General features: G+C 48.3%; 2 long non-coding RNA genes across 2 annotated transcripts; both read right to left on the bottom strand.

Annotated features, from left to right (window-relative positions):
* Positions 1-1,469: 1,469 nt before the first annotated feature.
* Positions 1,470-6,012, bottom strand: LOC109783745 (uncharacterized). Its single transcript, XR_012187626.1, has 2 exons — positions 5,685-6,012; positions 1,470-5,519 (listed from the first exon to the last, which is right to left on the bottom strand). It is a non-coding gene; the product is annotated as an uncharacterized lncRNA (long non-coding RNA).
* Positions 6,013-8,205: 2,193 nt separating this feature from the next.
* Positions 8,206-9,518, bottom strand: LOC109783744 (uncharacterized). Its single transcript, XR_002237749.3, has 2 exons — positions 8,690-9,518; positions 8,206-8,580 (listed from the first exon to the last, which is right to left on the bottom strand). It is a non-coding gene; the product is annotated as an uncharacterized lncRNA (long non-coding RNA).
* Between the last annotated feature and the right edge of the window lie 15,630 nt (positions 9,519-25,148).

Here is a 25,148-nt window from a genome sequence, read left to right as displayed (position 1 = left end):
ATTTGAAAAAGGTGAAATTCTGGGCGAAACGTATTTTTGCCTTTTTTTGCAAATGGTTTGTCGGATTGATGCAAATGATACGGAGTTGGAAAGCTATGGAAAATGCGCAACTTTTTCATATAGAAATATTTTTCTAATTCCTTACGGTTTAAAAACAAATTCGAATACGGTCAAATTTAATTTTGAATGCGATTTTTTTAGAAGTTTGTCGAAATGGGGCAAATAATATACCGTTGGATAGCTATCGAAAATGCGAAACTTACTCATGTTGAACATTTTCTCAAATTCGCAACCGTTTAAGATAATTTTGAATATGGCAAGACAGATTCTGTTGTTTTCCTATCTGAAAAACAGAGTACTCGTACTGAATATATGCGTGTATTTGTACTGAGCTATTTTTCACAATCCAAAATGTTCAGGGGCTGATCAGTTGAACTTGTAGAAATGTAACTTTTAGGTTTGATTTAAAATGTGTGTCGACGTGTCATCATCACCGAACTTGCATGGATTATATACTTGAATTGGCTAAATTTTCTTCTCCAAGAAATGTATTTGTGTTTTGTGATAGTAACCATTGATGCAACAATCCATACCGAATTTGATATGCCCTTTGAACTGATTATAAAATACATACCGAAATGTTGGTCGTATGGTAACGCATGAAAACAATTACATAATCATCCAAAGATTGTACATGTTTGCAAACAATTTATCAAATGCTAAGCTACATTATGTACACTTCTTTTCTAAAATATACGCAACTTTTTCGTGTAGAAACGTTTTTCTAATTACTTACGGTTTAAACTCGAATTCAAATACGGTCAAATTTGATTTCGAATGCGGTTTTTTTAAAGTTTGTCGAAATGGGGCAAATAATATACCGTTGGAAAGATATCGAAAATGCAAAATTTAGTCATGTTGAAAGTTTTCTCAAATTCGTAATGGTTGAAGTGTAATTTTGAATATGGTGAGACGGATCCTGCCGTTTTCCCATCTGAAAAACAGAGTACTCGTACTGATCTATGTGTGTGTCCGTACTGATTTATTTTTCATTGAGTAATTTTGAATGGTTCTGAAAAAAGAGTACTTGAACTGATATCTGTATGGGTTGTACTGAGCGTGTTTTCACATACTAGACTTCACTCTGTTTTTTTACTGAAAATTGTTTCATCATTTGTTCGCAAACGATAGTACAAACTAAGATATGTGCGGGTTTGTACTGAGCATTTTTCTTTCATCATTTGTTTGCAAATGATAGTACTAACGGAGCTTTGTTCATTTTGTACTGAGTACTCCGAATTTATGTTGTTTTGTTCTGCGAACTTTATCAAAATTTTATTGGTACATCACCCCGGTTCTTCTTCTTTTTTTGCTAAATTTTTGTCCTCTGAACTTATGACCTCTGGAGTTTGTACTGATATGAATCGTTTTGCTGAACCGCTACAAATTTTGTGTATTGAGTCACTATATAACTTAGAACCAAATTGTTTTTTAACATATATTTGAACCTTTTCTATATGTACATTGAATTGGGGGAAGAGTAGCAATAGTTATATATACTTTCTGGATAGTAATACATGAACTTCTTGGTAAATTGAAGAATGTACTTTGGACGGTAATACATGCCCTCTCGAGTTGGACGGTAATACATGCCCTCTCGACTTTGTACTGATGTGGATCCTTTCGAACTTGCGTGGCTTACATCATTGAACGGGCTCTATTTTTCTCACCACCACCATTGTTTTGTCCATTTCTTTCGGACTTGCGTGGCTTACATCGTTGAACGGGCTGTAGGTGGATATGTACTAATGAATTACTGTGATTTGTAGCTCTCAGGAAATGGAATCCTTTCTTTCCCTGTTATTCTGAATACCAAACAGCAAAAAATCAGTTCTCATAAGCATTTCAACAAGCACCTATAGAGCATCAATTATTTTCATATAAATAGAATGTGATTGAATGGAGCAGCAGCAAGGCACAAGCATAAAGAAGTATCAACAGCATCTCAATATCCTACTCTTTTTTCACATGATGTATCTCCCCTGCTGTTTTGATACTAGAGACCATTGAGTTCAGTTACTGGAGCAATCTACACTATATAGAGAGATTTAAATACGTTGGATAAGAGACCACCATAGAGCACGTCGGCAGCAGGTTCGTCGTCAGCCATCCCGTACTGTCCCTGTTGCTTCTCCCTTCCTGGCCAACTAAATCACATCGAACTGCACAACATTGAAGAACCTGCTACTTCCCGCCGTCAAATTTTGATCATGTCATGATCAAAATGGGATCAAAATTGTTCAGAGAAAAATATATGTTCCCCTACATTTTGCAGCTAGTTTGACCTCTTTGTTCAGACCTGCTACTGCATGAAAAAAATTATATATGTTCACCTAAATTTTGCAGCTAGTTTGTCCTCTTTCATTTCGAAAAAAATCATAGAAAAAGCAAAAGCACAAAGACATCAAACAAGTAGAGAATTGAATATGCATCAGGCAGCAACTTGCTAAACATAGCACGAGTCATATACATACGCATTTCATCCCATTAAACTTCTCCACCCGCATGGAAAGTGAGAGAACCTCCCTACATGCATAGAGGCATCAAACTCCCTCTGTACCTGAACTATCTTTTTGTTTGATATATATTGTGAACTCCTCTCATCGATGTACATGAACCTGGTGTGCAGAGAGATTAAGTGTAGTACATCAGTCTAGCTTCATTCAGCTAGAGAGAAACATGAAAAAATGTTCAGTTTTTTGGACGGCTTTCCTTTTTTTCTTTCTCCAATTCTGCGCCACCACTGCCACCATCGTGCATGCAAGCGTAAAATTAATTGAAGCCATCAACACACACTTCCATGCGATTTTGCTACTATGAGTCAGCGAACAGATCTTTTAGTATTAAACAAAGGCACACTTATTACCCAGCACTCTTGTTCAGTTCAGAGCATCATCAGTAAGATAAAGATACGAAAACTTTAAGCCAATATAGAACAACTAGATTGATTTGATTCAAATTTTTATTTTCAATGCATTGTAGGCAACAGCCAATCCGAGTGAGAACTGATGTGATTTATTCCATCGAACTGATACGGAAGTTTATCTATACTGTTCTGCTTTTAACACACATGTTTTGAACTATTCCCACTGTTTTTCATTATGAATTGATGACATAAGACATGTTGAAATGTTACACAAGAGCAAAATTCAGAAATGCATAATATATTCGCATACTCTAAATATGTGCATTTTCAGGAGCAGAACTTTTTGAACCTTCTATACGAAAGAAGTCGAACGATCAGTCCAAACAGATTCGTAGTGTTTTTTTACAAAGCATGTGTTTTTTTTAACAAAAAGTACTGCAATCATACACAGAAAATTATAAAAAGTTCAACCTGGTTGTTACTGCCATCTTATTTATTCTGTTTATTTTTTTTCAGGTGCCTCCTCAAATAAGAGAAGAAGTACACGACCCGTTTGGTTCATCTAACCAAGGTGAACATTTTTTTCAGGTGCCTGCTCGAATAACAGAAGAACATTGAGTTTTTTAATCACCCACTCTAACATCCATTTTCTTTTTTGTACAAACATATGAGGGTGTGGGCATACAAATGCAGCAGAAATGTCGGATGTTGAATTAGCTATATATTAGGTAGGTTTCAACAAACTTATAGAAACAAAATGCTATTGAGAAATATAGTCAGAGCAAAGAAATAGTAACCGCTGATCTATATAGGACGATCTTAAGCCTACGAAAGAAACAAAACCATCAGCTACAGTTCAACAGTCGAGACGGACAGAGTTCATCGAGTCTCAACTATCAATTCACACAAACTACAAAGCATGGAGGCTCAGCAAGTCTCAACTATCAGTTCAAGCAAACTACAAAAGTTCTACTCATAAGTGAGACATTTGAACTTAATATACGACAATTTTTGGAACTTTTCATGACAAGCTGGGCATCCACAAGTATAAATCTCCAAATAAAGATACAACAGAAGGATAGAAGGAATTAACCACAAGTTAGTAGACGGGAAAATCAGCCAATGATGAAGCGAGCTAGCAATCATCCATCAATATGCTCTTTTTTGGCGCACTAAGCTTGACAGGGGAGGAGCTGTACTTGTCGCAATATCACTACTTGAACTGGTGTGAGTACCATACCTGGACGGACGGGGCAGGAGGGAGACAGCCGGGCGCTTCGCAGGGAGTAGGCAAGAGGAGGGGGCATCCAGAGGACGTGCTTGGAGCACCGCGCGCCGCCAGATGGTAGCTGGAGGAGCGTGGCGGCCGGGCGGTGCGGCGGTTCGGATGACGACATCCAGGCTTGTCTGCCGGTGGCGCTGTGGAAGACAAGTGGAGCAAGCCCGCGGCGTAGTTGAAGCCAAGGGAGCATGCCGTCTCTAGCAATTTTGAAGTACAAGGTAGCTACAAATAAACGATGAACAGAGCAAAGCTAGTAGTCCGGTGCACTGACATTGTAGCATACACTTGGCGTGCGTCCAAAAATGTGATTTTTTTTAGATTAGTGAACTGCTGCTGTTTCTTTCATTGAACTAGCACTGAAGAATTTCCTGTCTTACCGAGTGTCAAGGGAAACAAAACCAGAGATGATGTCGTTTGCCAGCGCATGTGCAGCACGATGACCTCATCGGAGAAGCAGCACCAGTAGGATTCAGCAATTTCTGTCGAGGGACCGAGCTTGTGGGTGAGGACAGCAGGAGGGAGCGGCAGTGCAGGGGTGGAGGAGCGGGAAGGTCAAGTACGAGGCAGCGAGCGGAGCAGAATGGACAAAAGACAAATTAGAGTGCAGAAAATTACAGGATTAATAAAAGAAGCAGGTTTTAATTGGTTGCATGCACCTTCCCATTTTCGGATCCTACTATCGAAGCTAGCTGTAATACAGCTCAGTTATTTTTTTCATGAACTTTGTTAAGGAAAAGCTAGAAATATTTAATCAAAGTTCAGTAAAAGATTATGGGAAATAAGTTGCAGTGCCAATAGCGAATCCTCTGCCATTTTAGTGTTCGTGCTCAATCAAAATTTCAACATCATTATCAAAGGAGTTAAAATCCTAATTTGCAAGATTTAATACGTTAGTACCTCTGGATGCATCAATATATACTTAGCTAGGACTAGTTATTGTGAAAATAAAACTAAAAAGATTGTCCAATTCTCATAAACATAACAATGAGGTTATGGGCAGCAGAGTACATGTGCTTACCAAATTCAAATGCATGCCTATCACAGTCTGAAATAATTATTGGAATCGAGAGAATTACAGAGGGATTTTTTTCCATTCACAAAATCCATGGCATACATGCTGCAAGTATGGGTGAGAGAGAGGAGACACGAACATCGGGCGTTTGGAGAGTACGGTCGCTAATGTTGCTCGCCGACTTGCAATGGCATACCATAGCCCGACAGGTCGCTGGACGTCCTGGGGCTACTGGGTTGGACTGCTGGACGCAGGGGCAGCCGAACCCCCAATCTGCAACCCGTTCAATCTCCCTTGTGCTGCAGTTCAGACAGAAAACAAATTAGTGAGAGAAGAGCAGTAGAGATGGAAGAAAAAAAATTAGCATGGACTGCTGGTGGTTTTATTGTTGAACAAGAGCTGAAGACACGGCGGCTGGGATGCCCTCGCGTGCGTGCAGTTTTGAGCAGAGGTGGCCGCCGGACCTCACGCGCACAGGCGGCAGGGACGGCCGGGAGAAAGGGTGGTGGTGAGGGCGGGGCGCCGCCGGAATCCATGGAGGTTGGGGGTCGGGTGGCGCCGAGAGTGAGGGAGAAGGTGGAGGCGGGGCGCCGCCGGGAGTGAGGGAGAGGGGATCCGCGGCGGCGCGCTGGGAGAGGTGGGGCGGTCGGCGGCGCGCAAGAGGAGGGGCCGGCCGGCGGCGCACAAGAGGAGGGGACGCCCGACGGCGCGCAAGGGGAGGGGCCGAGGACCGGCCGACGGCACGCTGGGGGGAGGGGATCCTGGTCGCGTGGGTCTGGGAGGATGAGAGGCTTCTGTCGGGCCGGAAAGATTAGTTGTGCTTTTTGGCTCTCATCGCTCTATATAGGGCGCGGGGGTAACAGAATAATATTCTGTTACAGGTAACAGAATATTCCAGCCCTATATATATACACACACATCCGGTCTATTCTGATAATATTATCAGAATAGTTATTCTGATAACACTTCCGCACTGCACGCTCAATGCAAGTGCACGTCATTGTTTGAACCAAGTGTGCTGCAGTACTCACACGAATGAACTTCGTGTCGAAAAAAGTTGCACGTAGTGTTTTTCCGGTACTGTTTTCGCTCTAATTTTTTAACCGTTTATCGAAACAAGGCGTATAATATACCGTTGAAAAGCTATTGATTAGGCGCAACTTCGCCATGTTGAACACTTTTCGAGATTTTTCTCGGTTTAAGAGCAGTTTCAAAAATGGTGCGGCGGATGACGAGTGGCAGCGAGCATATTTTTTGTGATTTTTTCTTAACCACTCATCGGAAAGATATCGTCAAGGCGCATCTTTTTCGTATCTATTATTTTCTCTAATTCGTTACGGTCCAAGAGCAATTTCGAATTTACTAAATCGCGGAATTATGTTTTTTTTGAAATTTTTGTAATTTTCGGTACTGTTTTTGCTCTAGTTTTTGAATCGTTTGTCGAAACGAGGCGTGTAATACGTCGTTGGAAAGCTATGGACAAGGTGCAACTTTCATATGTAGAAATGGTTTTGAGATTCCTTACAGTTTTAAGTTAATTTTGAAAATCATGCGGCAGACGACGAGTGGCAGCGGCCGTTTTTCGCGAAATTTTTACAAACCGGTTGTCGAAATGATTCAAATGATATGCCGTTGGAAAGATATCGACGAGACGCAAGTTTTTCATGTAGAACACTCTCTCTAATTCCTTACAGTTTAAGAGCAGTTTTAAATTTACCGAAATGCGGACACTCTGTTTTTCGCGACACCCAAATCGACGTGGGTACTTCATCCGACTGAAAACCGCACTGCATCGGACGAACAACCGCACTTCATTAGACAAACAAGTACACTGCATGATTTCTTTTTTGTGGGATGTAAATTTTCGCAAACGAGGTGGAGTGCACTTCATGTCGAGTGTTGGTAAACCGCAAGACTATGAAAAGTGAACCTCGGGACTACCGTAAACGGGCCGTACTGCATCAGACAGAAAACCACACTTATTTGGACTAAAAACCGCACTTCATTGGACAGACATGTGCACTGCATGATTTCTTTTTTGTGTGACGTAAATATTTCTAAACGAGGTGGAGTGCACTTATTTAGACTAAAACTCGCACTTCATCGGACGGGCAAGTGCACTGCATGATTTATGTTTTGTGGGACTAAATTTTTTCCACTTTTCCAAACAAGGTGGAGTGCACTTCATGTCGAGCGTTGGTGAACCTCAATACTATGAAAAGTGAACCACATTATTTTTCTTTTATCGCCTCCATAATGTTTTTTTATCAACGAGTACGCACTCTAGGGACGAGGTGAGTGTACTGCATCAATTGTTCTTTTCCAATTTTCTTTCTACTGCACACAAACAACAGAGTGAGCTCCATTAAAAAAATCAACTTTTTCCAGTTTGTTTTCTTCCATTTTGTTTTTGCACTTGGCAACATAGTGAACCGCTCGGAGATAGAAGATCACTACAGCAATAAAACAAGTGAGCTGCACTTAATTTTTTCCTTTTCTTCTATGCATGTTTTCGAGAGCCACAAACGAAACAAAGTGCATTAGAAAAAGAAGTGAACTTCTCATGGGCAAGTGCACTGCAGAATTTTTGCTTGACGGCACATTGGCGGGTTGCGAGCTGCAAGCACTGGAAATACGGACTGCAGCGCAGTGAGGTGAGTACTGCACTCGGCAGAAGGAGACACAATGGCGTTGACCCAGAGCAGCACTCGTCGCCATCCTGGCCAAAGCACCGAACCATCTGGCACATGTTTTTGAGCTGCACTGCAGCGGCTGACCCCCTGCCCCCGTTAGGGATAGCACCCTATAGCAGTGCACTTCTCTCCCGCCGCCAGGGAACCGCAACAAGTTGAGCAGAGAGCTGCTTCCGTAGGCTCGTCGACGCCAGCGTACACACAGACGAAGAGGGCTGCAGCATTTTATATATTTGTTTTTTGCCGTTCATTTTTGTTTGTAGTTTTGGCACAAGGACGAAGTGAAGTGCTCTTTACAAAAGAAGGGCTTCATCGTGGGTTTTCCATTTTCTTTTTACATAGCGAATCAAAGTCATCACACAAACGAACTACATCAGATTTCTTCAATAATTACAAACTAAATCTTGCATTTTTTTGTCTTCTCCTGCAATAGCTAACTGAAGTCCACTTGATTTTTTTCTAAACAAAAGAACAAAACAAAAAACAGTATCAACTAACAACGGACCATAACTTTTTTCATTTGAGAGTGGTGATGGCAGCAGCCTGAAAGAGAGGGAGGTACAGAACATCCATCAACGACCGATGGCATTAGAAACGAGCAGCAACGACCACATTCCAGAGACCCCCTCCCCTGATTCCTGCTTGGCGTGCCCCTTCACTTGTCGCTCTGCGCATAGAAAGTTTCAGACATTCGCGTTAGTCTTCAAAGTAGCAGAAGTTCAGAACAAATCGACATGTTCAGCAACGATGGTGGGTGTGGGTGTCGCTAGCATTACCTTGCTGCCATCATCTCTGTCGTTCACCGCGAACTGCATGAGGTGAGGAGAGAGAGCTGAAGCTCTGGCCGAACTGCACGGCGGCCGCGACCATGCACGGGGGCGAGCTGCCGAGATGCAGCAGCAACGATTGTGCACTGCACACGCAGCGATGTGGAGCTGCAACACGGCGTGACGACAGACTACATCACCGGGGGAACTAAACTGCACGCATGCGCATGGACGCCCCCTGAGATCAGTGGATCCAGTGGCTAGCTCCTTCTCGCCGGTCTGATCCGACTTGTGGCTCGAGGAAGGAACCGCTGGGATCGACGGATCCAGCGCGTTGCTCGAAAACGAACCGCCGGGATCGAACGGGGCCGCAGGGAGCTCCGGCGCTGGGAAGGAAGGTGGTTCACCGTGGGGGCGCGGTGGAAGGCAGCGGCCACAATCACCGAGGCGAGATCCGGAGAAGGGGGAGGGTGGGGCCACGGCTAGGGTGGGTTCGCCACGCCGGAGAAGGTGGAGAGGGCGGGGCTTCCGCTCAGGTCGTGGCCGGGCACCGCGGCGGGACTGGCGGTCCGGATTGAGTGCGCGGCAACAGAGGTAGATGGTGGCCGGCGGGGTGGGAGGTGGCTCGGCGGCGCGGGGAGGAGCCACGGTGGCGTGGGGTGAGAGGTGGCTCCGCGGCGCGGGGAGGAGCCACGGTGGCGCGGGGTGAGAGGTGGCGCGGCGGCCCTGGCTCGAGGCGGCGGACCGCAAAGAGGAAGTTGACAAGGAGGCTGGGATTTGGCCGGGGGATTCGAGGGTGAGAGGGAGAAGACGGTGGTGGGTTTGACCGGAGAAGGGTGTGGGGGGGGGGGGGGGGGGGGGGGGGTTGTGAGTGGTGCCGTGGTGGGGTGGGAGATGGATAAGGCTGGACGTGGGGCTGCGGGGATGTTTTTTTGTTGCAGTTCGGTGGACCTCGCGACGTGTTACGTTTCGGTGTTATCAGAATAAGAAAAGGTGTTAGCAGAATAACTGTCTTAAGGGCTGTTATCAGAATAGACCCACCCTATATATATATATATATCCAATTGGATGTAAGTCATCATGAACTATTATTGTTGACATTACCCTTGAGGTAAAAGGTTAGGAGGCAACACTATAAGCCCCTATCTTTCTCTGTGTCCGATTAAAACTCCATACCCATAAGTATTGCGTGAGTGTTAGCAATTGTGAAAGACTAAATGATAGTTGAGTATGTGGACTTGCTGAAAAGCTCTTACATTGACTGTTTCCGATGTTATGATAACTTGCAATTGCTTCAATGACTGAGATTATAGTTTGTTAGTTTTCAATGAAGTTTCTGATTCATACTTTACATTGTGAATAGATTATTACTTGAGCATAAGAAATCATATGACAATATCCATATATGTTGCTGTTATAAGAATGATCATGATGCCCTCATGTCCGTATTTTATTTTATCGACACCTCTATCTCTAAACATGTGGACATATTTTTCGTTATCGGCTTCCGCTTGAGGACAAGCGAGGTCTAAGCTTGGGGGAGTTGATACATCGATTTTGAATCATGCTTTTATATTGATATTTATTGCATTATGGGCTGTTATTACACGTTATGTCACAATACTTATGCCTATTCTCTCTTATTTTACAAGGTTTACATGAAGAGGGAGAATGCCGGCAGCTGGAATTCTAGGCTGGAAAAGGAGCAATTATTAGAGACCTATTCTGCACAACTCCAAAAGTCCTGAAACTTCATGGAGGCACGTTTTGGAATATATAAAAAATACTGGAGAAAGAATCAACCAGAGGGGGCCCACACCCTGGCCACGAGGGTGGGGGCGCGCCCCCCTACCTCGTGGGCCCCCTGGCAGGCCTCCGGTGCCCATCTTCTACTATATGAAGTCTTTTACCCTAGAAAAAAAATCACAAGCAAGCTTTCGGGAAGAAACACCGCTGCCACGAGGTGGAACATTGGCGAAACCAATCTAGGGCTCCGGCGGAGCTGTTCTGCCGGGGAAACATCCCTCCGGGAGGGCGAAATCATCGCCATCGTCATCACCAACGATCCTCTCATCGGGAGGGGGTCAATCTCCATCAACATCTTCACCAGCACCATCTCCTCTCAAACCCTACTTCATCTCTTCTATCCAATCTTTGTCTCAAAACCTCAGATTGGTACCTGTGGGTTGCTAGTAGTGTTGATTACTCCTTATAGTTGATGCTAGTTGGTTTAATTGGTGGAAGATCATATGTTCATATCCTTTATGCATATTAATACCCCTCTGATTATGAACATGAGTATGATTTGTGAGTAGTTATGTTTGTTTCTGAGGACATGGGAGAAGTCTTGCTATAAGTAGTCATGTGAATTTGGTATTCGTTCGATATTTTGATGAGATGTTTGTTGTCTTTCCTCTAGTGGTGTTATGTGAACGTCGACTACATGACACTTCACCATTGTTTGGGCCTAGAGGAAGGCATTGGGAAGTAATAAGTAGACGATGGGTTGCTAGAGTGACAGAAGCTTAAACCCTAGTTTATGCGTTGCTTCGTAAGGGGCTAATTTGGATCCATATGTTTCATGCTATGGTTAGGTTTACCTTAATACTTCTTTTGTAGTTGCGAATGCTTGCAATAGGGGTTAATCATAAGTGGGATGCTTGTCCAAGAAAGGGAAGTACCCAAGCACCGGTCCACCCAGATACCAAATTATCAAAGTAACGAACGCGAATCATATGAGCGTGATGAAAACTAGCCTGACGGTAATTCCCATGTGTCCTCGGGAGCGCTTTTATCTATATAAGAGTTTGTCAAGGCTTGTCCTTGGCTACAAAAAGGATTGGGCCATCTTGCTGCATCTTATTTACTTTCATTACTTGTTACCCGTTACAAATTACCTTATCACAAAACTATCTGTTACCGATAATTTTAGTGCTTGCAGAGAATACCTTACTGAAAACCGCTTGTCATTTCCTTCTGCTCCTCGTTGGGTTTGACACTCTTACTTACCGAAAGGACTATGATAGATCCCCTACACTTGTGGGTCATCATTAACCTAGAGCCCAATGCCAGTTTCTATTTTTCCTTGTTTTTGAGCTTCTCAAAAAAGGAATACCAAACAGAGTCCAAACGGAATAAAAACTTAGCAATGATTTTTCTTGGACTAGAAGACACCCCGCAGACTTGGAGTTCAAGTCAGAAGATCCACGAGGCGGCGACAAGGGGGGAGGGCGCGCCCGGTGACCCCCTGGCTTAGTTCTACCTCCTATATATTGACATATATTCCCAAACCACCAGAAGCATCCACAAAAACAAATTTCCACCGCCGCAACCTTCTGTTCCTGTGAGATCCCTTCCTGGGGCCTTTTCCAGCATCCTGTTGTAGGGGGATTCGACCACGGAGGGCATCTACATCGACTCTATTGCCCTTCCGATGAAGCGTGAGTAGTTTACCTTAGACCTACAGGTCCATATCTAGTATCTAGATGGCTACTTCTCTCTCTTTGATTCTCAATACCATGTTCTCCTCGATGTTCTTGGAGATCTATCTGATGTAATCTTCTTTTGCGGTGTGTTTGTTGAGATCCGCTGAATTGTGGGTTTATGATCCGCTTATCTATGAATATTATTTGAATCTTCTATGAATTCTTATATGCATGATTTGATATCTTTGTAATTCTCTTCGAACTATCGGTTTGGTTTGGCGAACTAGATTGGTTTTTCTTGCAATGAGAGAAGTGCTTAGTTTTGGGTTCAATCTTGTGGTGTCCTCACCCAGTGACAGTAGGGGTAGCGGGGCACATATTGAATTGTTACCATCGAGGATAAAAAGATGGGGTTTACATCATATTGCTTGAGTTTATTCCTCTACGTCATGTCATCTTACTTAAGGCGTTACTCCATTCTTTATGAACTAAATACTCTAGATGCATGCAGGATAGCGGTCGATGTGTGGAGTAATAGTAGTAGATGCAGGCAGGAGTCGGTCTACTTGACACGGACGTGATGCCTATATGTCGGTGCAACAAACCCTGGGTCTGTTGCCCAGACTATGAACATGCACGGGAACAAGATTCCAGCACCAGGCCATGCCAGAGTACAAGAGATCAAGATCTTCGAAAGATCAACACGCAGATCAAGAGGACCAAGATCAAGCCAGAGAAGCAAGATACCACCAGGAGAAAAGCCTCCCTTGCCGGGCAGGCAAGCTCGGCGAGGGAGGGGTCGTCCCCGGAAGAAGACGTCCAAGACATCCCGGCAAGCCTGCCGGGACTAACAGAGGCAAAACCACCTCACCCAACCACTCCACCACGACCCACGTCGTCAATCAATGCGGTGTCAAGCCGCAAAGTGACTAAGTGGCAGCCACTCACCACATGGTAGCCTCTTTCTACGGGAAATGCCTACGAACGACACACGTCCTACGACGTGTCAAGCAAGCAGGCGTGAAGCTGGCAAAACAGCCCGGCAAGGCTTGCTGGGCAAGCGATGATGTGATGTTAAGCGGCGCATTTAATGCTCCCTGTCAGCCTACAGGGTTAGGTATGATAGCACAGTTTGCTATCTTATCAGTGCATAATGACTACTTTGCCATTGTGGTGACCCCTTAACCTATAAAAGGAGGCCCATGGCAACCGTCACAAGGGTTAGAGGGTTGGATATCCACACATTCATACGCGCGTAGGCACTATCGCCCTAAGGCAACCTTGCAGGGCAAGTGTACTATGATCCACCACCATTCTTCCACCATCAATCCACCAAAGCAGGAGTTGGGTTTTATGCCTCGCGGCGGCCTGAACCTGGGTAAAATTGCCCATGTGATTTCTATCGTGCTGCCCCACCTGGGTAAAATTGCCCATGTGATTTCTGTCGTGCTGCCCCACGCTCTTCTGCTCTTTGTGTAACGTGACATCCCCCCTGCCGAATCAGCAAGGGGCCCTTGGTCCCATAGGTGGTCGTGGTTTCCCACGACATCTTTGACGCGCCAAGTAGGGGGGGTCACTTGCGTGAACCTGGAAGCGTGTGCAGCGCGTCATCTTCATCGCCATCTTTGTCTTCGACGGTGCCATCGACCATGGTGCCCAAGAAGAAATCCGGTGCTTCGGCTCACCCGTCCACCTCGAAGGCTCCACCGCCCATAGCCACCAATGCTACGAGGGATGCGGAGGCACGCGAGGATGTGGACGCTGCTGGGGATGTGGTCGGAGCAGGCGGCGCCGTCACCACTTCCCCCACGACCGAAGCAGGTGCAGGAGACACCGGAGGAGAGCAGCATCAGCAACACCCCGATGGCCATGCTCCATGAGGTACGAGTGAAGGGGTTACTGTGTCCACACCCCTTCGTCTCGCCGACGGGCACAGCCGTAGCGATGGTGCTAGGTCCGGGGCGAATCGCCGCCCTCCGGTCGCCCCCACCACTGGAGCGACCGCGACACGTGCACCTCCCCGGGGCGAGTCGACCAAGTCGCTGCAATCAACGGAGCCGCTGGCCCTCAAGCACCTTCGCCATGTCACCATGCCATCCAGGTGGCCGCCCCGCAATAGCGGGGACGTGGTACTATCGTTGTTGGCACCATCAGAAGCCGAGCGACGATGCGGTCTACATCGTCATCACCCATGCCAAGTACTGCTACAGAGGCCATGGCGCGGGCTCAGCTGCTGCTAAGGTTTCCGCCAGCGGCCGAGCATATGGACGAGTGGCGTGCCACCATCCAGAGTCTGCTTGGTCTCACCGAGGCTGGGGGCTCGCAGCGAGCTGGCCCGCCACAGCCTCCCCAAGCGACGACGACGGCTCGTGCCGCTGGTCGTACGGAAGGGGCCACCCCCGCGGTGCAGTCCCCGCCACGGCAACCAGTTCGAGCACAGCAGAATCAAGATCCTGATGACGTCTTGATGGCCTCTTCTGACCCTCGAGCGCGTCCAGGCTGACGGCGAGCCTCAAAGGACAGGTGAAGGGGAGACGTGCGCGTCGTCGTTGAGCGACGCTGCGACGACCATCGCCGAACCAATGGGTGCAATGGTCCCAATGTCGACGATCCTGCGCTCGACATTGGCGGGTGCCTACCTTTCGAGGTTGGGTGTCCGGCCTTTACTTGTGAGCTACGGCAAGTCTTTTGGCCGTCCGTTCGCACGTTCAAGCCAGAGATACCCGAGAAGTATGATGGGAGGCTAAACCCGACAGAGTTTCTGAGCATCTACACCATCGCTGTTAAAGCTGGTAGGGGAAGAGATGAGAAGGTGTTTGGCAACTACTTCCCTTTGGCTCTCAAGTCCAATGTGAGGTCTTGGCTAATGCACCTGCCGGAGAACTCCATTTCGTTGTGGGCTGACCTGTGCCATGAGTTCATTGGCGCCTTCACTGGCGGCCATCAAGAGCCAGGGCGGTCCAACGACTTGCAGCTTATCCAACATAAAGAAGGAGAGACCCTCTAGAAGTATTTGCAGAGATTCAACAAAGTCCACATCAACATCCCGAATATCCATCCAGAAGCTGTGATAGCTGCCTTCCAGTCCAATGTGCACAACCGCAGGATCCTCTCCAAGATGAGCGTACGGTTGCCCAAGACTATGAAGGAGCTTTATACCTTGGTGGATAAGTGTGCTCGGATGGAGGAGGGAAGGAAGCTACCCGGAGAGGAGGATTGCATCAATGTCGACTCGGAGGATGATGACGAATCCATCAGTCAGAAGAAGAGCAAGAAGCGCAGTAAGAAGCGCAAGGATAAGGCAGTGGTGACTGTTGAAGGATCAGCTACACCTAGTACCGGCAAGAGGGCTAAAGCCAAAGCCCCTGGCAAGGAATCTACCGTGTGCGCTGACTGCCAGGAGGCTGTAGTTGCCGAGAAGGCCAGGAAAGGCGATGGGCCGTACTGCAAGATTCATCGGACCAAGGGCCACTATCTTCAAGAGTGTTATTAGGTTGAGAAGCTCATTAAGAGGCGGAGAGCAGAATATGAGAAGCATGACAAGGAAAAGGGTTAGAATGTCGCTGGCGGTAAGGGCCGAGGCGGTGAAGTAAATTGCCCCGGCAAACCCCTCCGGAACGAAGGAAAACCCGCCAGAGGTCGAGAGAAGGAAGCCTGTGATGATGAGAGTGATGCAGGGGATGAAGAGGAAACCAGTGAGCAGGAGTTCCAGAAGGCCACTGATGCCCTATGCATTGACGGGGGTGCATCTCTGCACACCTCTCACTGCCAACTCAAAAGGTGGGCACGTGAGGTCAATGCTGCGGAACCAGCAACAGGGTCCCGGAAACCACTCAAATGGTCACGCACACCCATCATCTTTGATGAAGAGGATCATCCTGTCCGTACCACTGCGGTAGGATGTTTGCCATTGTTGGTCTCTCCAACAATTCGCAACCTCAAGGTCACCAAGATGTTGGTGGATGGTGGGGCTGGGTTGAATCTGATTTCCCTGAAGGTCATCGGCAAACTTCAGATAGCAGAGCAAGAGCTAAAGGTCACCGCCACGATTCAAGGAGTTAATCTCGGTAGGAGTCATCCTAAGGGAAAGATCACATTGCCTGTGACGTTTGAGGGAGAGCTGAACTATCGGACTGAGAAGATTGTGTTTGATGTGGTCGACCTCCCCTTGCCGTACAATGGGATCCTTGGACGCCCAAACCTGGCTAAATCATGGCGGCATCCCACTATTCCTACAACACCTTGAAGATGCCTGGGCCAGTAGGAGTCATTTCCATCCCATCGGATGAGAAGGACGCAATCATTTGTGTGGACAAGATGTACCGGGACGCAGCCGTGGCAGAGGCAGAGGCAGCGGCAGTTCCCGCCAAGGAGAACAGAGGAAAGAAGAAGGATAGCAAGGATGCTGGCAAGGAATCCGGGAAGCGTACCTCTTCGGAGTACGCTGCGCCTGTTGATGACTTGCCGGAGAGTTCCAACAGCAAAAGATCCAAGGTTGTTGCACCACAAGTGAAGAAGGTCCCAGCAGGGCTAGCTAGCACTGATGGTACTTTCACTATCAGCGCCACCCTCGATGACAGATAGGAAAGCACGCTCGTTGCCTTCCTGTGGGCGAATATCGATGTGTTTGCTTGGCAACCATATTATATCCCCGGTGTTCCCAGGGAGGTAATCGAGCACCACCTTGCTGTCTGCCCACATGCCCGCCCTGTCAAGCAGAAAGTTCAGAAGCAGGCCTTGGAGAGGCAGCAGTTTATTGCAGAGGAAATCAAGAAGCTTGAGGCAGCTGGTTTGGTCAAAGGCTAACGGTAAATGGAGGCTTTGCATAGATTTCATAGATCTCAACAAGGCTTGCACGAAGGACCCATTTCCCTTGCCGCGCATCGATCAGATTGTGGATTCCACTTCAGGCTGCGATTTGCTCTCCTTTTTAGATGCATATTCTGGGATCACCAAATCTTCATGTCCAAGGAAGACGAAGAGAAGACCTCGCTCATCACCCCAAGTGGTACCTGTTGTTTTATCCGCATGCCATTCGGATTAAAGAGTGCCAGTTCTACTTTTGCAAGGGTAGTCCAGATTGGTTTCGAGCCACAGCTGCACAGAAACATTGAGGCCTATATGGATGATATTGTGGTCAAGACCAAGGATAGAGCAACCCTTATCTAGGATTTGGAGGAGACATTTGCTAATATGCGCAAGATCAACTTGAAGCTCAACCGGAGAAGTGTTTGTTTGGCGTTCCCTCTAGCAAGCTACTTTGGTTCTTTGTGTCCCATTAGGGAATCGAAGCCAATCTCGACAAGATTAAAGCTATCGAGCAGATCCAAGCGCCAAGGACAGTCAAGGATGTGAGGCATCTGACAGGGTGCGTAGCCGCGCTAAGCAAATTCATTTCCAAGTCTGCCAAGCGCGCCCTGTCGTTCTTCAAAATCCTAAAGAAGGCAGGACCCATGAAGTGGACCCCAGAAGCAGATGCGGCTTTGCAAGAGTTGAAGGCCTACTTGTCCTCTGTGCCCACCTTGGTTGGTCCCAAACCACAAGAGCCATTGCTGCTATAGTTGGCGGCAACCAACCAAGTGGTTAGTGTAGCCTTGGTGGCGCAACGGGAAGTGGACGAAGCAGAAAGTGAGCAAGGACCTATAGAGCCAGATAAGGATCAAGACAAAAATGAGCACGACAGCGAGAGCAACCCCAAGGACACGGCAAGGAAGAAAGTGGTGTAGCGCCCAGTGTACTTTGTCAGTTCCTTACTACAAGGGGCTAGATTGAGGTACTCTGGCATGCAAAAGTTGATCTTTGGTCTCATCATGGCCTCAAGAAAACTGTGCCACTACTTCCAAGCCCATGAGATCACGGTTGTCACTCGCTTCCCGTTGCAAAGGATACTCCGAAACCCTGAGGCTACCTGCAGAATAGTGGAGTGGGCTTTGGAGTTATCCAGTTTTGTCCTGAAGTTTGGGAGCACATGAACCATCCAAAGCAGGGCATTGGCAGAGTTTATTGCAGAATGGATGCCAACCCCTGATGAGAAGTACTAGAAACATTTATTCCCGGCAAGGAGGTGCTCCAAGAATGGATTATGTATTTCGATGGTGCCTTTTCCCTACAAGGTGCGGGGGCTGGCGTGCTTCTCGTCGCCCCATCCGGGGAGCACTTGAAGTACGTCGTCCAGATGCATTTTGCCTGGGAAGAGGCGACCAACAATACAGAAGAGTATGAAGGGCTCCTTGCCGGGCTCAGGATTGCCGCAGAATTGGGAATTAAGAAGTTGATCATTCAAGGAGATTCACAGCTTGTGGTGAGACAAGTCAACAACGATTACCAAAGTCTATTGATGGAGGCATACGTTGAGGAAGTGAGAAGATTGGAGGAGCGCTATGACGGATTGCAAACAGAGCACGTACCTCGTGCGGAAAATAGTATAACTGATCATCTGTCAAAGTGTGTTGTGCAGAAGCTTCCTGTGGAACCAGGGACTTTTGTTCTCCATCTTACTCAGCCCTTCGTATCCCCAACAACATGGCCCGGAAAAGGAGAAAGATGGACTCTCCCGGTAGAGCCTTTCGCTCTTGGCAGCGACCTTGCCGGAAACAACTCCTCACCACTTGCCGGACCGCATCCTCCAGCTGGGCCCATGGTCCTCGTGAATGAGGAATGTGCCCCCGCAGTTGAGGAGGTGCCGCTAGTCCTCATTGTCGAGCCCCAGGCTCCAACTTGGGCAAGGCACATAGTCCACTTCCTCCAAACCGGATAACTTCCCGATGACCAAGATGAATCTGAAAGAGTAGCCCGGAGGGCCAGTATGTATCAGTTTGTCGATGACACTCTGTATAGAAGGAGGCCCAACGGTGTGAAATTGAAGTGCATCTGCCGAGAATAAGGAAAGGAACTACTGGTTGAGATACACAAAGGCATGTGCGGTTCCCACATTGGATCAATGGCATTGGTTGGGAAAGCATTCCAGCAAGGATTGTATTGGCCCACAGCCCTCCAAGATGCGGTTGAGCTAGTCACCAAATGTGAAGCCTGCCAGTTCCATTCGAAGAACATCCACCTGCCTACCCAAGCTCTTCAGACAATACCTTTATCATGGCCATTTTCGGTCTGGGGGCTCAATATCCTTGGCCCTTTCAACCGAGCAGTCGGGGGCTTTGAATTCTTGTTCGTTGCTATCGACAAGTTTACAAAGTGGCCGGAAGTAGCTGTCGTGAGAAAGGTGACTGCTCAGTCAGCTATCAAGTTCTTGAAAGAATTGGTGTGTCGTTTTGGAGTCCCAGCAAGGATCATTACTGACAACGACACCCAGTTCACGAGCCGCACCTTCATGCAATATGTACATACTGATGCGGTGCATCCTACGATCATCCCCATGTACACTTCGACTACTCCCCAAGCCCCAAGAGGACATACGATGAGACCTCGACCATACGCCATTGGACACAAGGTGAACTCACTCCTCTTCGAACCGACACTTTCCACATATGAGACATGGTTACTACCTCATGCATGGACCTTGCATATACTCAGGTACAACTGAGATGACCATGGAGGATCCAAGGACCAAGGCCAAGAATGGAAGAGGAGAAGGAAGAAGAAGAACGGACAAGACATGACTTGCCCGGATCATCCGGACCCCCAGCCAGATGATCCGGACCAATCCCAGACGATCCGGATGACCACCCGGACGATCCGGCTAACTGCGTCGAAGACACCCGAAGGTTTCACCTGAAGCCGGATCATCCGTACAGCCACTCGGATCATCCGGACTCCCGACACCCGGATCATCCGGGCCACCATCCGGACCCCGCCTGCGTGCGTGACTTGGGCCGAAGCCCATGTACCCCTTCGCCCCTCACTTACCCCTTCGTGGCTTAGACTATATATACTCCTCCCCCTCCTCCATTTGAGGGTTAGCATTCGTTTAGCTCATATGTGAGATAGAGCACTTGTTCATCCATACGGATCTACTCCTCGAGAGAGACCGCGGCCCCTCTTCAGAGAAGATCCATGTTGGATTCAAGACCCCCTCTTGGGTGGCCCCATCAAGACCTCCTCACGGAGAAGAACCGGTTACCCTATGTATCGTGCCTTGTTGGTTTTGGACCGTGTGATCTCTATGTGTACTCGGATCTAGCATATGTGTGACTATATCTTGTTGGTTTGAGAGTTCCTCTTGTGTTTTCCCTCATCTTCCCCTCGTGTTCTTCGTGTTCTTAGTCGAGAACCGCTCCTTTCGTTAAAAATTGGCCGTTTAGGGTTCCACCCTACATCACATACCCTCGGAAGCAAGATCTCATTGGCCTCTGTTGCACATCCCAGAAGAAATGGGCAAGCTGAGACGGCGAACGCTGAAGTGCTGCGAGGACTCAAGAGAAGAACCTTTGATACGCTACAGAAGCATAGCAGGCAGTGGATCGATGAGCTGCCAATAGTTCTTTGGTCCCTCAGAACGACACCAAATCGTGTTACCGGGTAGACTGCCTTCTCCCTAGTCTATGGGGCAGAAGCAGTTATCCCCATGGAACTCATTTAAGGGTCGCCTCGAGTGCTTGCCTACGATGAAGTAGAGTAAGATCAGCACCGGCGTGATGACGCTGTGCTACTCGAGGAGAACCGTCTCTGGGTTGCTACGCGTGCTCCACGCTATCAGCAAGCCCTGCGTCGCTATCATAGCCGCAGGGTTCATGCCCGGTGTTTTGAGGAAGGCGACCTTGTCCTTAGGCGTGTTCAGTTTGCCAAGGGTACAAACGAATTGACGCCAATGTGGGAAGGCCCTTACCGGGTAGTACGAGTCACCAGACCTGGCGCAGTCCGTCTGGAGACCAGAGATGGCATTCAATTGCAAAACTCATGGAATATGGAGCATCTCCGCAAGTTCTACCCGTAAGGCGCGGCTGTCGGGCCCTGCCCGGCAGCCACCCTTTTGTACATGCCTTGCCTTAGTTGCATGTAACCCCTTGTACAAAGCCAGGCGATGACCTTGAGCAATAGAGAAATAAACGAAGCGCTGGGGGGCCCCCAACCAAGTTGCATGCATGCATGAGCATTCCAAGAGCATTGCATATGCATATAGATAGGATCGTATCTTGCATCATTCCCATCTGCATGAAGCTACAGGTTCCTACCGTGAACTTGGCATGTACCAGGAGTTGGGGAGATGGACCAGCACTGCGATCTGTAGCAAGCCAAACAGATAAGTTCTACCTCTTGTCCATAAGTGTTCTGTAAGATGGAACTTGTGCATGAGAAAACCTCGCCGCTTGTTGGGGATACTACTACTGGGCGTAAACCGGCCAGGAGAGGCCAGGTTATCCCCATAATGGATTACTGTACCTGAAGCCCATGAAGACAGACGGTGGTGCTTTATGAAGGCCCAGGGCCCAAAGACGGTTTAAGGTCTGTAGACGTAAACCGACATTGATATGTAAACTTGTGTTGTAAGATAGAAAGAACAGAGACCGAGCCGGACACGTTTATGAGCCGGCCTCGGGACCCTGTAAACCGACGTGCGTCAACCCATGTATATAAGGGGACGACCCGGCGGCGGTTTAGGGACAACAAACAACAACTCGAGAACCAGGCATAGCGAATTCGCTCCCTGGTCATCGAAACCCTAGCAATTCCACAACAACTAGATCGTAGGCTTTTACCTTCACCGCAAGGGGCCGAACCAGTATAAACTCTCGGCGTCCCTTGTCTGCTTTAACCCCTTTAAGCTAACCCATCGCGATGGCTCCACGACTAAGTCCTTTCTCTAGGACATCTGCTGTGACAAACCCACGACAGTTGGCGCCCACCGTGGGGCTATCGCACGATGGTTTCGAGTTCTTAGAGGGCAGCTTCGAAGGACTCAAGGGATACGCCGTGGGCCGGATGACCAAGAGTCGTCGCGGCAAGCTCTACATCGACGATGCAGGCTGGGGCCCCGAGGCCGGCTCAATCGAGTACGGGTACCGGGTCCCCTTCGGCGGCATCCACGTTTTCATTGGCAAGATCGGCGAACCGGGCCCTAAGCCGGACATCTGCACCGACATCGTCGACACGGTTCAGCGTGCGAGATCTTCCCGGGTTAAGCCTGTCATGAAGCGTGCCTTCGTGGGAGTCATCCACAGAGTGGAATCTGAGGATAGATCGGAATCTGGTGGTGAAACCGTCGTTTATTCCGGCGACGAGTCATCGACCGGAGAGACCGAGTCATTGTACCAGTTGCAAGATGGCCGGATTGGGGGCTGTTCCGATGGCGACAGTATTCCGGACCCCTTTGATCCGCCAAACCGGGTTGCGATCTTCATGGCCGGTACACAGCCAGCGCTCCACTCTTCGACCGCAGCGGTGATGGTTTCCGGGTCAGTAGCAGCGACAGCGGCCGGGGCAGGAGGCCCCGTGCGACCGCTGGCTCAGGTTTTATCTGATTTATTTGACGCTTTGGCAACACTGATGGCGGAGGTTAATCCAGCGAATCAAGAGGAGGATAATGCGGAAATCGCAAAGGTGAAAGATCAGATAACCCAGGCCAAGGCCGACCTGGCGGCTGAGGATACTAGGATGGCTGCAGAACGGGCCGCATTGGATGCACAGGCTTACCGGCTTATGTTGGATCAGAGTGCGTCAAACGATGTCATGAGGAGAAGGTACCGGTCTCACCTGCCGCCGGTTTATGAGGCCAGGAACCTCTTTAATACCCCAGGAGGAGGGACCAGTAATCCGCCAGTGGTAAACCGGACGGAGGCACCTGGAACGGGAGCGCCGGTTCAGCCGCGTCCAACAGATCCGCCTCGTTAGAACAACATCCCGTCACAACACGTCCCAACACCGCCGGGTCACTACTCTAACCCCATGGATAACATTTTCGCTGCCGCTTCACGATTGGTGGCTCTCCCGATCGAAGGCGAGTCCCCAGTAGCGGTCGAGACGCGACGGGCTAGGGAGCTCCTTCAGACAGCTTTGACTCAGCAGCAGGCTTATTCATATAGTCACGAAAGGATCCATTCTACTCCCTGCCCAAGCCGGAGTTACAGCAGGCATATCGATGAACCGGTCGTGTCAAGAAGTGCGTGAAACCGCAATCCGCCCCGTGGCCATAACCCGGCGGGTGGCGGTGGTGATGCTCAGGATGTGGTGGATCGGGCTAGGGCACGTCGAGAGGCCGAGTTAGCGGCGCAGCATGAAGCCCGCCAACTTACTCTGGTTCGTCCAACCACGTCGGTGGAACCAGGGGTTACTTCTAGCTCTTTAGGAGTACCGTGTCTCGTCCCAGCACTGCGCAACGTGCACCTGCCCAAGGATTTCAAGGGCCCACGTAAAGTGCTGAATTACACCGCCCATTTATCCCCCGAGTCATGGGTTGAAAGCTATGAGATGGCAATGGAGATGCTGTATGTGGACGATGCGGCGTGTGCTAAATACTTCACCATGATGCTGGAGGGGACAACCCGCACTTGGCTGAAGAACTTATCGGCTAACTCTATTGGGTCATGGGCTGAATTAAGGGCCCGGTTTATCCAGAACTTCAAGGATACATGCAAGCAGCCCATGTAAATTATGGACTTAGCTGCATGTGTCCAGGAGGAAGGAGAATCAACAACCCATTGGGTGCATCGGGTTTCGGAGATTTTGCATTCATCGTACCGCATCAACGCTGATACAGCAGTTTTAACATTGGAAGGCAATTGCCGGTTTGCACCTCTGAAGTTGAAGTTGGGACGGCTCAAACGTTAGTGTAATGACATGGGAACACTTATGGTAGCTCTAGTAAAGTATGCCGACTCTGACAGTACTAAGGACCCCGAGTCTGACGATGACAAGACAGGGAAGGGAAAGAAGAGCGGCAACACCAAGGGGCAGCAGCATAACCCGGCGGGTCATGGAAACAACGGTAAGCGTAAAATGGATAACAGTTTAGATTTTGTGGCTAATACCAACACGCAGGACAAAGGCCATCGGCGTAAGGGTAAACCGCCCCAGCGTGGTGGAGGGCCAAGTCCTAATCCGGAGCGCCTGTCTTATCTGTTAAACCAGCCTTGCCCAAAGCACGGGACGCAAGACAAATCGTCCACGCACCTCTGGAAAGAATGTTATATCATGCAGGAGTTCAAAAATTCCGACTTTTTTCGGTATGATCACGGACCGGGCGGCGGTTCAGGCCCTGGATCTCATGGGCCGGGGTACGGTGGAGGCAGTTCCGGTTCAGGTTTTTATGGTAATCAGAGCGGACATAGCAATCAAGGCAATCGGGGCAGTCAAGGTGGTTATAATCATCAGGGCAATCGGCAGCAACAGCAGCAGTCGGGTTACCAGAGCAACCTGAAGTAGTTGAACAGTGGACAGTATCATGTCTTCACCACTAGCCTGTGCAAGCGCGATCAGAAGCTTCGTAAGGCAGTGAATTCCGTTGAACCGACGGTGCCCCGTTACTTACGTTGGTCTGAACAGCCGATCGTGTGGAGTAGAGAGGATCATCCACCCTGGATTTATAATTCGGGTCATCTGGCATTGGTGGTGGCGCCTCAGGTAGGCGGATATAAGTTCACCAAGGTACTCATGGATGGAGGGAGTAGTATCAACATCCTTTATTATGAAACTTTCCGTCGCATGGGGTTAACAGATAAAAATCTTAAACCGTCTAACACGGTCTTCCATGGTGTGGTGCCTGGTAAATCGGTGTATCCCGTTGGTAAGATAGCTTTGGAGGTTGCTTTTGGTGATGAGCATGTTTCAAGGTTGGAGACATTGACCTTTGAGGTGGTGAAAATTAAGAGCCTGTATCATGCCTTGTTTGGACGACCGACTTATGCTAAGTTCATGGCAAGGCCCTGTTATGTCTATCTGCAGCTCAAGATGCTGGGTCATAAGGGTACCATCATGATTCATGGAAGCCGTAAGATCGCCTTGGAATGTGAAGAAGGTGTTGCAGCATATGCTGAGTTGGTTTGTGCAACAGAGGAGTTGAAGTTCTACAAGGACAATGTTGATCCGGCGGATATGACTTCTTTGAAAAAGCCAACTACAGAGCATGATCCGGCCTTGAAGTTTAAATCGAC

The sequence above is a fragment of the Aegilops tauschii genome, chromosome 6 (genome assembly GCF_002575655.3).
Source record: "Aegilops tauschii subsp. strangulata cultivar AL8/78 chromosome 6, Aet v6.0, whole genome shotgun sequence".
NCBI classification, from domain to species: Eukaryota; Viridiplantae; Streptophyta; class Magnoliopsida; order Poales; family Poaceae; genus Aegilops; species Aegilops tauschii.
Note: the sequence above shows the minus strand (reverse complement) of the source record. Positions and strands in the feature narration are given on the sequence as shown.